A 13,141-nucleotide genomic window follows, 5' to 3' on the forward strand; every position below is an offset into this window, starting at 1 on the left:
CACCAAAAGTGGTTTGACATGAATAGGTCAAAATGGCAAACCGCATAATAGATTGTTCGAATGTGTCGAATATCCAACGTCCAATATAAACCCAACTTTACCACGGTAGCTGCAGGATCAGCACATTTGACAGCGCTACGCGACAGTTTTGCTATTATTGTGTTGCTTAAGTGTTTAAAATAGTTGATTTGTGGGATGATTTGGGTGCAGTAGTAACGTTAGTTTAATAACATTTGCGCCGGGTGACTGCGGGGCTTAAAAAAAACAGACTATCACTACAGAATAGGCTGGGCTGATGTGCAAAATATACTCAGACTCGCCGTGCCTCGTTTCGCACAGAAAAGCAAAACTATACCGACTATGGATAAGTAGCTACCTTACAACTCAATCCAAACTATATCCCTTTAAAGTTAATCAATCACGTTTTTTAAATTCATTTCGTTTTCCCAACTGCATGGCAGTTTTAATAAATGTAATAAATGTCACTTCATTATTATTAAGTTGACTGTGCATCTCCCTATTTTGTTGTGGCCTGTGAGCCGGTCATAACAATGTCCCACCAATGTAAAAATCTGGGATCGCAAGTGATGATTCAACAATCTTAAAATGCACTTAATTAAACAGAAGGATGTAATATGAGTCATACGCACCACTAGCATGGAGACTTTGAAGCGTCGCTGAAAGCTAAGCAGAAGTCAACCAATGCTCTTGGCTGGAGCAACGCCACATATCTATACGTATTATTCATATAGAAAAAGGCTGTATAATTTGAAGTGCTGCTCTGCTGTTGTCTAACACCTTAATGACTGTATTATATTATCAGCATTATGTCAATAAATACATTCAGATCAATTTCAATCTTTACTATATGCTTTTCTGATATTGATAAGGTCCCTGAAAAAAAAAATATATATATATAAATAAATATAAAAGGTGTTTAGTTTGCCAAGGGTGTGGCGTTAAGAAAGACCGTGTGCGCGCTTAACAGTGAAGAAGAGTAACAGGCCGTTTTATGGTTGCGCGTAGAATCGACGGTGTACCCCCACAGACCCCTCTCTACGCCGGACCCTACGCCGTAACCTGACTTGCACCTCTCGAAAAATGTAACTACACCTCGCAGCGACGCACATCGCTCGGCCGTGGCTTGGTAGTGTTGCATTTCCCCCTACTCATTTGGCCTGGTTCTCCTTCTCCATAAACAACATGAAATCAAGGAGAGGGTTAACTTCTCCTGCTCCAGATTTCCCACTGTGGTCAGAAAGAACAGGGGAGACACTTGACACTATGACTCTAGAGTCAGGTACTCGCTTTGGAGCTAATCGCCATCACTCTCTCACTGATCCCTTGCTTTATCACCCCCCCCACATACACACACACACACACACACACACAAGCGCACAAGTATTCAAATCAGGCCACATACATAGCTGCGTGGAACTTCCACTCTGCAAAGCAACGGCGACTCCTTACCGTTTCTCTCGGGATAAAACAGCATCTTTTGAGGTGAGTCAGGTGTTGTATTCTGTTGAAATGCTCTTAAAGTAGTATTTACAGGCATACAGTGTTTGCAGTGGCGTCATGGGCGTCCGTTTGGTTTGAAATGTGCTGGGAACAGAGGCGCATTCAGAAGTGCAATTTTAGAAGTGCTTTTTTTTCTCTTTCGCGCAGGTCATGTTTTGAAAGACGCTGTCCTGTAGCTTACTAATATAAATGAATAAAAATGTATACAATGATGGTGTGTACTTTTGGGACACTGAATAACTGTTAAACAGTTAAACTGTGAAAAGAGTTGGTTCTGGGGTTTCAATGGAAACACAATCCTCTTGAATGATTCCTACAGATCAGGGGAAGTTAATTCAACTCCGAAAAAAATGCATTTCAAAACGGAATCTGACAATCCTTGAGAAAGACAAACACACGGCAAAAGTCCCAGGCTCCTTGGCGATGTGTAGGGGGGAAAAAAGTTTATCCGAAGTTAGAGCGCAAGTGAGCGGCGTTAAAGTGCGAGCAGGCGGCTGAGCTTACGCACCGTCCCGTGGAATAACGGAGCAGGCGCTTCAGTCATATTGTGCGGCACAATATCTGTAGTTCTGCACCACAGAACGGCTGTGTCTGTGCCTGCCCTGTGGGGATAGAGATTTTTGTGGATTTGTTGGCATCTGTCGCTCAAGAATTGTGTGTTATGAACTTTATTTTTTTTTTAACTAAACTGAGCTCGAGGTTTTCAAAAAAAAAAGTGGTGGGTACAAAATGACTCATGACGAAATGTGATAGGCACGCGTAGCCACCGTCCCCACCGAAATCGACGCCTATGATGTGGTGTAGTCTACGTGATACGCAGGTATACGCAGTAGGCTATACCCACTAAGAAAGCTCCAGGATTTCCATATACCCACTGAATACAATGACATGTAACAACATACTTTTTATTATATTTAATATATTTTGAATTGCCATCTGTGTTTTTCTTCGCAGAGGCTAAATAAATGTATTTCCACCGTAAATTGGTGCATTAAAGTGTATCAGAATGAAGGAAATTAAGTCGTTAATGCTTAAAACTTCCCTGGGGGAGGACACCCAGACGCCCCACTTTAATATGTCCATTCTGGTCCATATATTTATATAGTACAGTATACCCGCTAAAATACATTAGACTACACCACTGGGTGTTTGTGTTTTAGGTCACAGGTGGATTCTTCTGCGCCCAGGGGCCTGTTGCACAAAACCACGATGAGGGATTAAGCCGGGATATTCAAGTTATCCTGGATGAATTTAGCTTTGATTTGGTTGCACAAAAGCAGGTTGAATTAAACCCAGCCAAGTAACCATGGAGATTTATTCTTTGCAGCTAGCCTGCCCCAGAGCGGGCTAACAGCCAGGCTAAGATTAATCCTGGAGTCTGATGTGTTAAATCAGCTGCCGCTCTGATCCGAGATAAACGTGTTTAACAATTATTCTGTTGTCTTCTGAATGTGTTCTGCTTTATTTTTATTAACATGCATTACTTGTCACTATTGCTGTCACAAGTTTCATGTAAATCCTACTATTGCAGTTCTTTACATGATAAGAAATAGTTGCACTAGCACCGGAGAGTGGGACAATGGGAAGGAAATGGGCTATTCCTCCTTCCTGGAGGGAGGCAGGGGGATCCTCCCATACCGTGCAGCGGACTCTAAAGGAGACTTTTAGCGTCAATAACGACGACAATGGCACCTGACCAAACGCCCGTATTTTACGAGATGGGAGTGGGAATGTGTTGGAACGCCACAAAGCTTCTTAATCTTTTTATTTTGGTGCTGTCACGCATCTGGGAGTGAGAAAAAAAACCGAAATAATAGGCTATATTGTTTTACAGATATGCTTACAGTGTGTATTGAAGTCACTTACTTCTTTTTCTAGTTTTTGTCCAGTCATGTTTGTTCTGTATGAACATTTATTGTAGAAAGGTATTTAGAATTAGACATAGTTTATAGAGATCTGTGCATATGGTTGTAAAACATATTCTCGCGTTGTGAATACGGGTTTGAAATTAAGCCTAGTCCTTAGGGTACATTTCCCGAGGAACATGAATTCCCTCTGCTCACTTTTAAGGCAAGGTAGGCTAAATAATAAAACATTTTATTTATATAGTGCTTTACAGGCTACTCAAAGACACTTTACAGTAAAACCAGCACATTTAGCACATAGAAACAGATACAGCAATACAACCAACACATAAAACAAGCATATTAAAAGCAATTAAAACACAGTGTACAACTTTGTAAAAATGTGGAGTGACTAGTAAGTAGATATTTTTAAATCCTTATGCATTCAGTCGGTCCGCTATTTTATGTTGGGCATTTTTCTCTGTCTGATAACAACAGCCGTATTTCCCTTTTTGCATATTAGGCTATATGTTTCACCTCCTCGTAATTTTCCATTAAAAGCTGCTGCTCAGCGGGTTAAAGATATGCCGCACGCGTCTTCTCCATTTCTGCATCAGTAAATCTGTGACCAATTCAATTGGTCAAATTCAGATCCCAAAATCCAACGCTTCCATAGATCAGCCACTGAAAAATGTAGTTAAAGTAGTAGGAGCCGACTCGCTGAATGAAAGTATGGTTTCCTGCTCTTCAACACTGACTGTGGCTGATTACTGTTGAGAATCAGCTTTATTGGCCAGGTTTGCGTAGACAAACAAGGAATTTGACTCCGGTAATCTTTGCTCTCAAAAGTACAACACTTAACATATTAAGAATAAAAAACAGAGTTGACGGTAAGAATATGAAGAAAATAGTGTACAGTATAACAATACAATATAATTTACAATTTTACAAAAAATATACAAAAGAGAGGGAAGGAATAGTGCAATATCGGCCAATAGACATATTTTAGGATTTAAATATGAGGAGCAAGGCAGATCAGTGCAATGATAATATATTAATAACAATGTTGTAATTATAGGATTGAAATAGACATGAGGTAGATGAGCAGAACAGTGGTGCACTGTAAAACATTACAGACCCATTTAGTTATGTCCACTTATTTCTTATTTTTAACTGAACGAGCTTATACAAGTTGTGGATTTTGAACTCAACTTTATGAGTTTTTGAAAGTTAAACTTGCATTTATTCATTGGGTCGACTACTTTAATTTTTTGTCAGATGTATGTGTTGATTGAACTTGGGTATGTAAGTTAAGTTATCAGTTGAAAAAAAAGCCTATTCAAGATATAGCCTATTCAAATTTCAACTAAAATATAACACGTGTTGTGGCAAACAAGAAAGCACTAGAGCCACCGGCGGAGGGAGTACCTGTCAACGGCTTGTGAATTGTGAATTTGGCATTTCACTCTTCTCAAATTGAAATGGAAAGTACTTTTCAAAAGTCAAACGTTTAGCTCCGCCCACATTTAGCCCAACCTCGATCTGCGTACTGCAGTCAGGTGCAATAGAACTCAACAGTCCGGCCCACAGCGCCAATGCATTGAAGAAATGTGCCTATGAAATAGATTAATGAATATGTTAATTTAAAAAAAGTAATGTGGCTGTGAAATCATGAAATATTATCTAATTTAGGTCATTTAATAGTAATTTACATTCATAATTACACTTATTTATGAGGAAGGATGAAAACAGGAGTGTTTTCTGCTGTCCCTCGGTGCTCATGGAGGGGAATACTTCAGAAAAGGGGGTTAGCTCATGATGAAAACAATGGTATAAATGATCAAAGTCCAGGCACTCACGTTATATCTGAATGTTGCATGTATTTCTGTAGAAGCTACTCATAATTAATTGCCCCTACATAAAAAAAAGTATTTTAAATTGAATACATCTTTGAAATAAGAAATCCCCCTTATATAGATAAATGCAGGATTATGAAAAATGCCAGATACATTTATGTCATTGGCATATTAACTTAATATTGATTTAAAAGGCATTCCATTCATTAGTTATTCTAAGGATGTATGCCTATTTAATGCAAGGTAAAAATAATCACTCGCATTAAAAATGTTATTTAAATTGCAGAGTACAGGTGATTCAATGGAGTGGAAGTGCAAGTTGTGCTCTGTAACCTCAGACACCAGGGCAAGATTATTTAGGCACTATCGTTTGCAACATAGCCACTACTCAAGAGTCAGTCCTCTGCCATGTCTGTACAGTGATTGCATTTGTACATTTCAGTCATTTAATGCATTGAAAACTCACATGTCACGGTGCTATGTTGACACATGCAGAGTAGATGAGACAGAGAGAGAGAGAGAGAGAGAGAGAGCACATGCAACATGTACACTGTTTACATGTCCCCTATGTGACTTTAAACAGCCATTTTCTGAGGCAACAGTATTTTGTCATTTGAGGAGTCATCTCAAAAGTCATGAGATGGTAACATGCCCTTTCAAGAACTGTACATACACAACAAATGTGCATTCATCATTTAATGGGCACAAAAGTAGACACCATAGGAGGTAGTGCAGACTTTGATGATAATGTCTTTGTATCAGAACATGACAGTGCCCCTGTCATACCTACTGCTGAAAGTGTTGATGAAGATGCTCAGTGTGAGAACGCAAACATATTTGATATTTCTGATATGGACAGTCAATGTGACACTGAAAGTTTAAGGGAGCAGTTGCACCATAACTTGGCATCATTATTCCTAAAGATGCAGACTGTTCTTCATGTATCTGACATGGCATCTCAGGAAATAGTGGAGCATTTGACTCAGATTTTTACTCTGTCCCAGCCACTCCTCAGAAATACAATTAAAGAAGTCTTACAGAGCCATGACATTAATGCAAGTGAAAGTACTTAGGATGAAGTAGTCAGCGCTGTGATGGACAATAACATTCTTGTCAGTGCCACGGCCAAAGGTGAAGTGTTGTCTTCAAACAAGAGAAGGAGATCCTTTGTTGAGAAAAATTACCCTGTGGTAATGCCTGTCGAGTATGTGCTAAAACCTCGGCACACAGCAGTACGCATTCCCATTCTTGAAATGATTCAGAAAATGTTCATTCACACTGACATTTATGACAAAATTCAAGAGACAAAGATTGCAGAAAAGGGTCATTATGAGAGCCACCAAGATGGCTCATACTTCCAAGACGATGAACTATTGTCTTCTTCAGACGGGCTTAAGCTACCATTCATTTTGTACATTGATGATCTTGAAATAGCTAATCCACTTGGCACATCGAGGAAAATTCATAAACTGTGTTCTGTCTACTGGGTAGTTGCTGATCTCCCCAGTAAATACAGATCAGCCTTGCATGTGATACAGCTGGGAGCATTATGTAAGTGTCAGACATTAAGGAGTTTGGATATGAACGAGCACTTGGTCCTCTGTTACGAGACATCCATACTCTTGAACAAGATGGTGTGTTCATTGAGTCCATTGGTAAGCTAGTAAGGGGCACAGTCATGTGTGTGGTGTCCGATAACCTTGCAGCCCATGCATTAGCAGGTTTCACACAGTGTTTCAGAGCCAAATATTTTTGTAGATTCTGCACAGCTACAAGAGACGAAGTTCAGTCTCATGATGTTGGAGGTGGAACATTTTGTCTGAGGACAAAAGCCAGCCATGACAGGGATGTGCATGCTGTGTTACAAGGGGATAGTCAGGATCAGTTTGGTGTTAAGCAAAACTGTGTCTTGAGCCAGAGTCTACAGTATTTTCATGCAGTCACTGGCTTCCCACCAGATGTGCTGCATGATCTGTTTGAGGGCATTGTGCCTATAGAACTGGCCCTTCGTATTAGAGAGTTGTTCCGTCACAAATACTTCACCCTTGAGTATTTAAATGGGAAAATTGCAACATTTCCATACCAACATACTGACAAGGTAAATAAACCCAAGCCTGTTCCAAAAACCTTTGCCATTAAAAACAGCATTGGTGGCAATGGCCATGAAAATGGTACATTGCTAAGACTACTCCCTTTGATTATTGGTGACACTGTTCCTGAGGGAGATGAAGCATGGATTGTAGTGATGGATTTGAAAGAGATAGTCGAGTTAGCACTCTGCCCATCATTTACTGAGGAATCCTTTCAGTATTTACAGACCAAAATACAGGATCATAGAACATCACTACATTGAACACTACCCAGACCTCATATGGTGTTTTGGCCCTCTCGTCCACTTGTGGACAATGAGATTTGAGGGAAAACACAGTTTTTTCAAGCGTGTGGTACATGATACGCAAAACTTTAAGAATGTTTTAAAAACAAACAGGCATCAACATACGGTGGCTTACTATCTCAGTGCCCCATCATTCTTTAAACCTCACCAACAGACATCAAATGTCTCATCTGTGATGGTCTCACTGCTTCCCAATGTTGCAAAAGCATACATTGAGCAGATTCTCCTCGTGAATAATCATGTAGTTTTTCTTGGCAGAGAACAAAAAGCAAACTACATAGAACATCTACGGTCCAATGAACTTTCACCAGGACATTTAACTGTTCGGACCATCTCAGAGCTCAATGACAAATCGCCTCTCTCTGCATAGAAAAGATTCATATTACTAAACTAAAATGATGTTGCATCTTGTGCCTAAAAATGAAGCCCTGTTGATTGTAGCACAAGTTTTAAACATGTTTTTCTAAGTGAAAGGCTTAGTTGGAGGGAGAGAGGAAGAAAGGGGGAGAGAATGATCTAGAAAGAGCAGAGACAGATATGTAAAGAGAACAAAGAACAGCACAGAGACAAAAGCTGAAAGGGTGCTATACATACATGGACAGAAGCAGAAGTTGGAGGGAGGGGTCAAAGAGATATAAAAACAGAGTGGCAGATACAAGGAAAGACGGACAGAAAGAGAGAGCCAAGGGGTTGGAGAGGGAGAAAGCCAGAGTATGAGAATGTGGCAGAGACATGGAAAGCTAGAAGAATATAGAGAGACACAAGGAAGGGAAAGAGAGAGAATAGGTGACAGATGGAAATAGAAAGAGACATGACAAGATATAAAATGAATTGTATGCATTGTGAAACAATTTTTTTACATAACAGAACGTGAAACATCAACTCCAAATCAAGATGGCTTATTAGCTTATTACGCTAGTATTCGGGGCACAGGGAAAGTAAAAACAAATTGCTATTTATACCAATAAAAAGGCTCAAAATATCACCACAATTCAACAGTAGCATGATGAGGGTCCCTAAACGTTAACCGAAGCATTGAGAACTTTGTAAGTGTACAGACAGGTTAGAAAGACTGTGCCTGAATGCTAGCGTTGTAAGCTAATCAGCGGTCCGCGCTAGCTTGTTTCAAGCTCCAAACACATTGGATTAGCATGAAAACATGTCCCAGAGAACGACAGAGTGGGTACACATTTGTTAATTGCACCAGCATTGTCCTTAAAAAAATGTTGAAATACAGTGCAGGTAGTAAAGGTAAAGTCCAGCTGGTAGGATTTTGCTGTCAAAGCAGTTTCTAATGTGTTTTTTGAAGATACTGTTCACTAGTATGCTATTGGAAATTGCATTTTAACTGTTCCTGGAGAATATAAACATTTGCAGAAACATTTGCATTACTTTAGTAATGATTGTTAAGGGATTTGAAAAGGCAAACTGTTACTTTGAATTGTAACATTGAAGTTGTATTTCTTTTGAGGATTATAAAAGGGGAAATGTGGCATCTTGTGCATTTTAAATTGAGTTTTGAAAAACGTTTTATTTTCAGTAAGTTTGTCATACTAATTTGTACAAAATTACAATTATTCAGTTAAGGTATAGTCAGTAAGATCTAATCTTAATAGGTTTAATGGAATAAATGTTATTTAATTGGCAGCACTGAAAACTATTAAAAACATAAATAATACTTTTAAGTTAAGAAATAAAAAAAATAAAAAAGTAACAAAAATGTAAGTTCTGTCAAGAAAAATGTAACCTTTTTAAGTAAAGAAACATTAAAAAATGTAAAACAACTAAAGATACATTTTAAGTTAAATGAACAAATGATTTATATATATATATATATATATATATATATATATATATATATATATATATACACACACACACACACATACACTAAAAAAAGTTAAAAGCATTACTTAAATATTTTCGAGTAATCAGTTACGTCAAATATTACTAGAGTACTGTGAACTTATCAGGTTTTACAGTGTATAACATTTTTTTTAAAAACACTGCGTTCTTACTGTTTTTCAGAAAGTAATGGAGGTTAAAGCAATGGAAACACCACATTCATTTGTATTTAGAGATGATGCAGACATCCAATGTGATGAAGAAAACTTGCCGCATGATGCTGGAGAGAGGCAGAATTAGTCACACTATTCTTTGTTACTGTTATGCAACTTTAGTTTTCTTTCCAGTAATTCCATAAATTACTAGAGACAAAATACTATATTGAAGCAAACTGTTGATTTGTTTACCTTACACAAAATTGGTATATTACATAAAATCTATATCTTTTCTTTAAAGAAACTATTGAGTAGTGTGAAGTCACTCAAATTGTTCAAACTGTAGAGATGAGAAAGGTTGTAGTTTCTGTATTGGTGTTTGACGCTGATGTTTTTACTCTCAGTGTGTTGACAGCTGACAGTGTGTGTTATCGAGATGATGATGGTTCATAGCGTTTGGCTGCACCGAGTCTGTTTTGAGACGTGTGTGAAGAGTTGTGTTGCTTGGAATGTGTTTTGCAGGAGATGTGAACGGTTTAGTTCAGGTGACTGTTGGTAGTACAGACTGTAGTTTGAGTTTTGCACACGTGGCCCAGTGTCGTTTAGCAATCGAAAAAAACCTTTCAAAGATAATGACTGACACATTTCTGTTACTGAACTGAACACAAGATAACTGATAATTAACTGAAGTCTCTCGCCAAAAGACGAAACATCTTCGGAGCACCTGGATAAGATAACATAATCCTTTATTGACCCATGGAGGGGAAAAACAGCTAAAGTGTATATAGACACATATAAAGGGGCGGTTTTATGGTAAGGCGACATGCAATTAGCTCAAAGCTCAAAAGTTCAAAAGTCTAAAAAAAATGTTAGTTTTAGGTTAGGCTTGTAGCAAGTATATAACAATATAATCAAAGTCCAGTTTAACTCACAACTGTTAAAAAAAAAAAGAAGAAAAAAAAAAAAGTGTGGATCATTAATCAATAACTAAGAATCGTAGAGTTTTGCCTGGGTTTTTAGAGCAAATGACGTCATGCCCTCCCAAGTCACACTGAACAAAGCCCATGCTAAATCTGATAATAAAATTCTTGGATTCTTCCTGCCTGCAACCTGCATAGCACTTTCACAAGTTGGCAGAAATTATTTTACTTCCATTAAGGCGTATTAAAAGCATATTTAGTCTGAAGAACTAATTATATATACATATAGGTAATATATAGTCTATATCCACGACGTTCCACTTCCAGGATTGCTCCGGTGCCACCAGAAATCCACCGGATGTCCTTTTCGGCCAGATGTCCTCCCTCTTTCTTTGTGTTGGATTTCTAAACTCCGGTGGATTTGTGAGGACTATGGTTAACTGCTCCTCAGATCTCTGCAGGGTAAATCCAGACAGCTAGCTAGACTATCTGTCCAATCGGAGTTTTCTGTTGCACGACTAAAACAACTTTTGAACGTACACATGTTCCACCAAAACAAGTTCCTTCCAGAGGCTATTTTTGCAGAGGCACCAGGGCTCCGTTTCTGGTGGTTGATCAACGCACATATGTGCTGATTAGCTCTCAGGCACTGTACTAGTATATATAAAGAATGAATGTTTCTTTACATAGGAAATTCCATTAGTATCGCATTCATACACCTACCAGACTGAATGTAAACATAAAAACTCAGCTTATACATTACCATAACTTCAATAACAAATCAACGTATTCTGTAAGTGTTAATGAGGAAGTGTATCCAAGAGCTCAGTTCAAGGAGTTATTGTTTAAGTCTATCCATGGCTTTTAGTTCCACTCGGACGGTGTTGTATTCATTGACCGTAAACGCGCAGTATAATAGTGTCTTCTCGTTCAGTCAAAACTCTTCGTGTGGGGCAGGTGAATGTGATTGTCCTACCAAGAAAGACTTTGCCTTGCATTCACAAAGCCAGTCAAATTATTGCTATATAGTTTAAATGTATATTTTTAAGTCAATACAGCACTACTGTTAACGCTTTTTCTACATTCAACTAATTACATAACACCTTACATTACTCAACCATACTCTGTTACTTTAACACAAAAAAGTGTCACTCCTGTAACAGATTGTTATGTTTCATTTTCTCGTTCAGAATCAAAAAGGCATCTCTATGGCAAGTACACAAAAACTGTTGCAAAGCTTAGCTTTAATTCACTTTATTCCAGGGGTGTCAAACATATGGCCCGTGGGCCGGAACCAGCCCGCCAAAGCCAATCCAATCAGGCCCCCTGGATGTTTTTGCAAAGTGTGAAAATTGCAGAGAAGTAATTAATTCCAATTCCAAATTTACCACTTAAATCTCAGAGAATATCCGAGTTCTTTTTTTGTAAATTTACAGCTTTAATCTTCGAAATTCTATGTTTTTTCTCTGAATAATACCCGTCTCCGTAACATTAATAAACTAAACTGATCAGGCGGGCCGGCTCTGTGGTCGGCATGAAGCTGGACTCACTGGTGACAGTGGCAGAGAGGAGGACACTGGACAAACTGCTGGACATTACTGACAATGCCAGCCACCCCCTGCACACCGTCATCAACAACCAGAGGAGCCTGTTCAGTGGAAGGCTGCTCCTTCCCAAGTGTAGGACCAACAGACTCAAGAACTCCTCTGTCCCTCATGCCATCATACTTTACAACTCCTCACTCAGGGGGAGGAGAAAGTAGAATAAATAGGGTAAAGAGAACAGAACAGAACAGGAAGGAAGGGAAGGCGTGGTAGCCACTCACTCATTCACTGTGCAATAAATTAATAATCTACTCACATACATACCTGGACACTCTAACTGCTCTTAACTGCTAATTTATGCTAAATGTCATTTATTTATTAACTGTACAATAACACAATATTATACATAGTCCTATATATATCTATATATTTATCTTTATCTGTAGTTTATTGTTGTTTACTGTTTGTTTACTTTTTGTAAAAAATATTTAGCTAAAAGTTTATTTTCATTGTTATTCTTATACTGTATCTTTTTCTATAGTGTATTTTTTTATACCTCTTTATTTAAAGAGTGTTTTGTATGCTGCTAAAATCTGCTGCTGGAAATCTAATTTCCTTGCGGGAGTCATCCCAAAAGGATCAATAAAGAGAAGTCTAAGTCTAAGTCTCTAAGTCTATTATTTCTTTTCTTACAATGGCCTTAGAACGCTGTCGTAGCAGAAGCAACTTGCGTTTGCCAACATCAAGCTGACAAGAAACTCTGTGGCAGATAAAGTTTCTGATCTTTCTGGAGTGGTTCACTGGTCACTTGAAATCAGATTAGGGGGATGTGGCCCATGATCTAAAATGAGTTTGACACCCCTGCTTTATTCTAATCACAGTATGGTTAATAAAACATTTGAACACTCACTTTATACTTAAATCCTGTAAACACATGACCTTCACTCAAAAGCTGCATCACCACATGTGTGCTATCCACACAACAGTCAACTAAACAGTAGTAGGCCACAAGCAAGATAACAAATAAATAACACGAGAAAGTGTGTACATAATTCAACTGT

The 13,141-nt window shown here is 38.4% G+C and overlaps 1 protein-coding gene across 1 annotated transcript in view; it reads left to right on the forward strand.

Annotated features, from left to right (window-relative positions):
• The first annotated feature begins 1,373 nt into the window (after positions 1–1,373).
• Positions 1,374–13,141, forward strand: part of cmah (cytidine monophospho-N-acetylneuraminic acid hydroxylase) — a 37,615-nt gene continuing 25,847 nt past the window's right edge. The window contains exon 1 of the mRNA XM_078243126.1: positions 1,374–1,503. The gene's annotated coding sequence lies outside the window, so the exon portion shown is untranslated. The remainder of the gene's footprint in view (positions 1,504–13,141) is intronic.

Source organism: Sander vitreus, chromosome 23 (assembly GCF_031162955.1).
Source record: "Sander vitreus isolate 19-12246 chromosome 23, sanVit1, whole genome shotgun sequence".
NCBI lineage: Eukaryota > Metazoa > Chordata > Actinopteri > Perciformes > Percidae > Sander > Sander vitreus.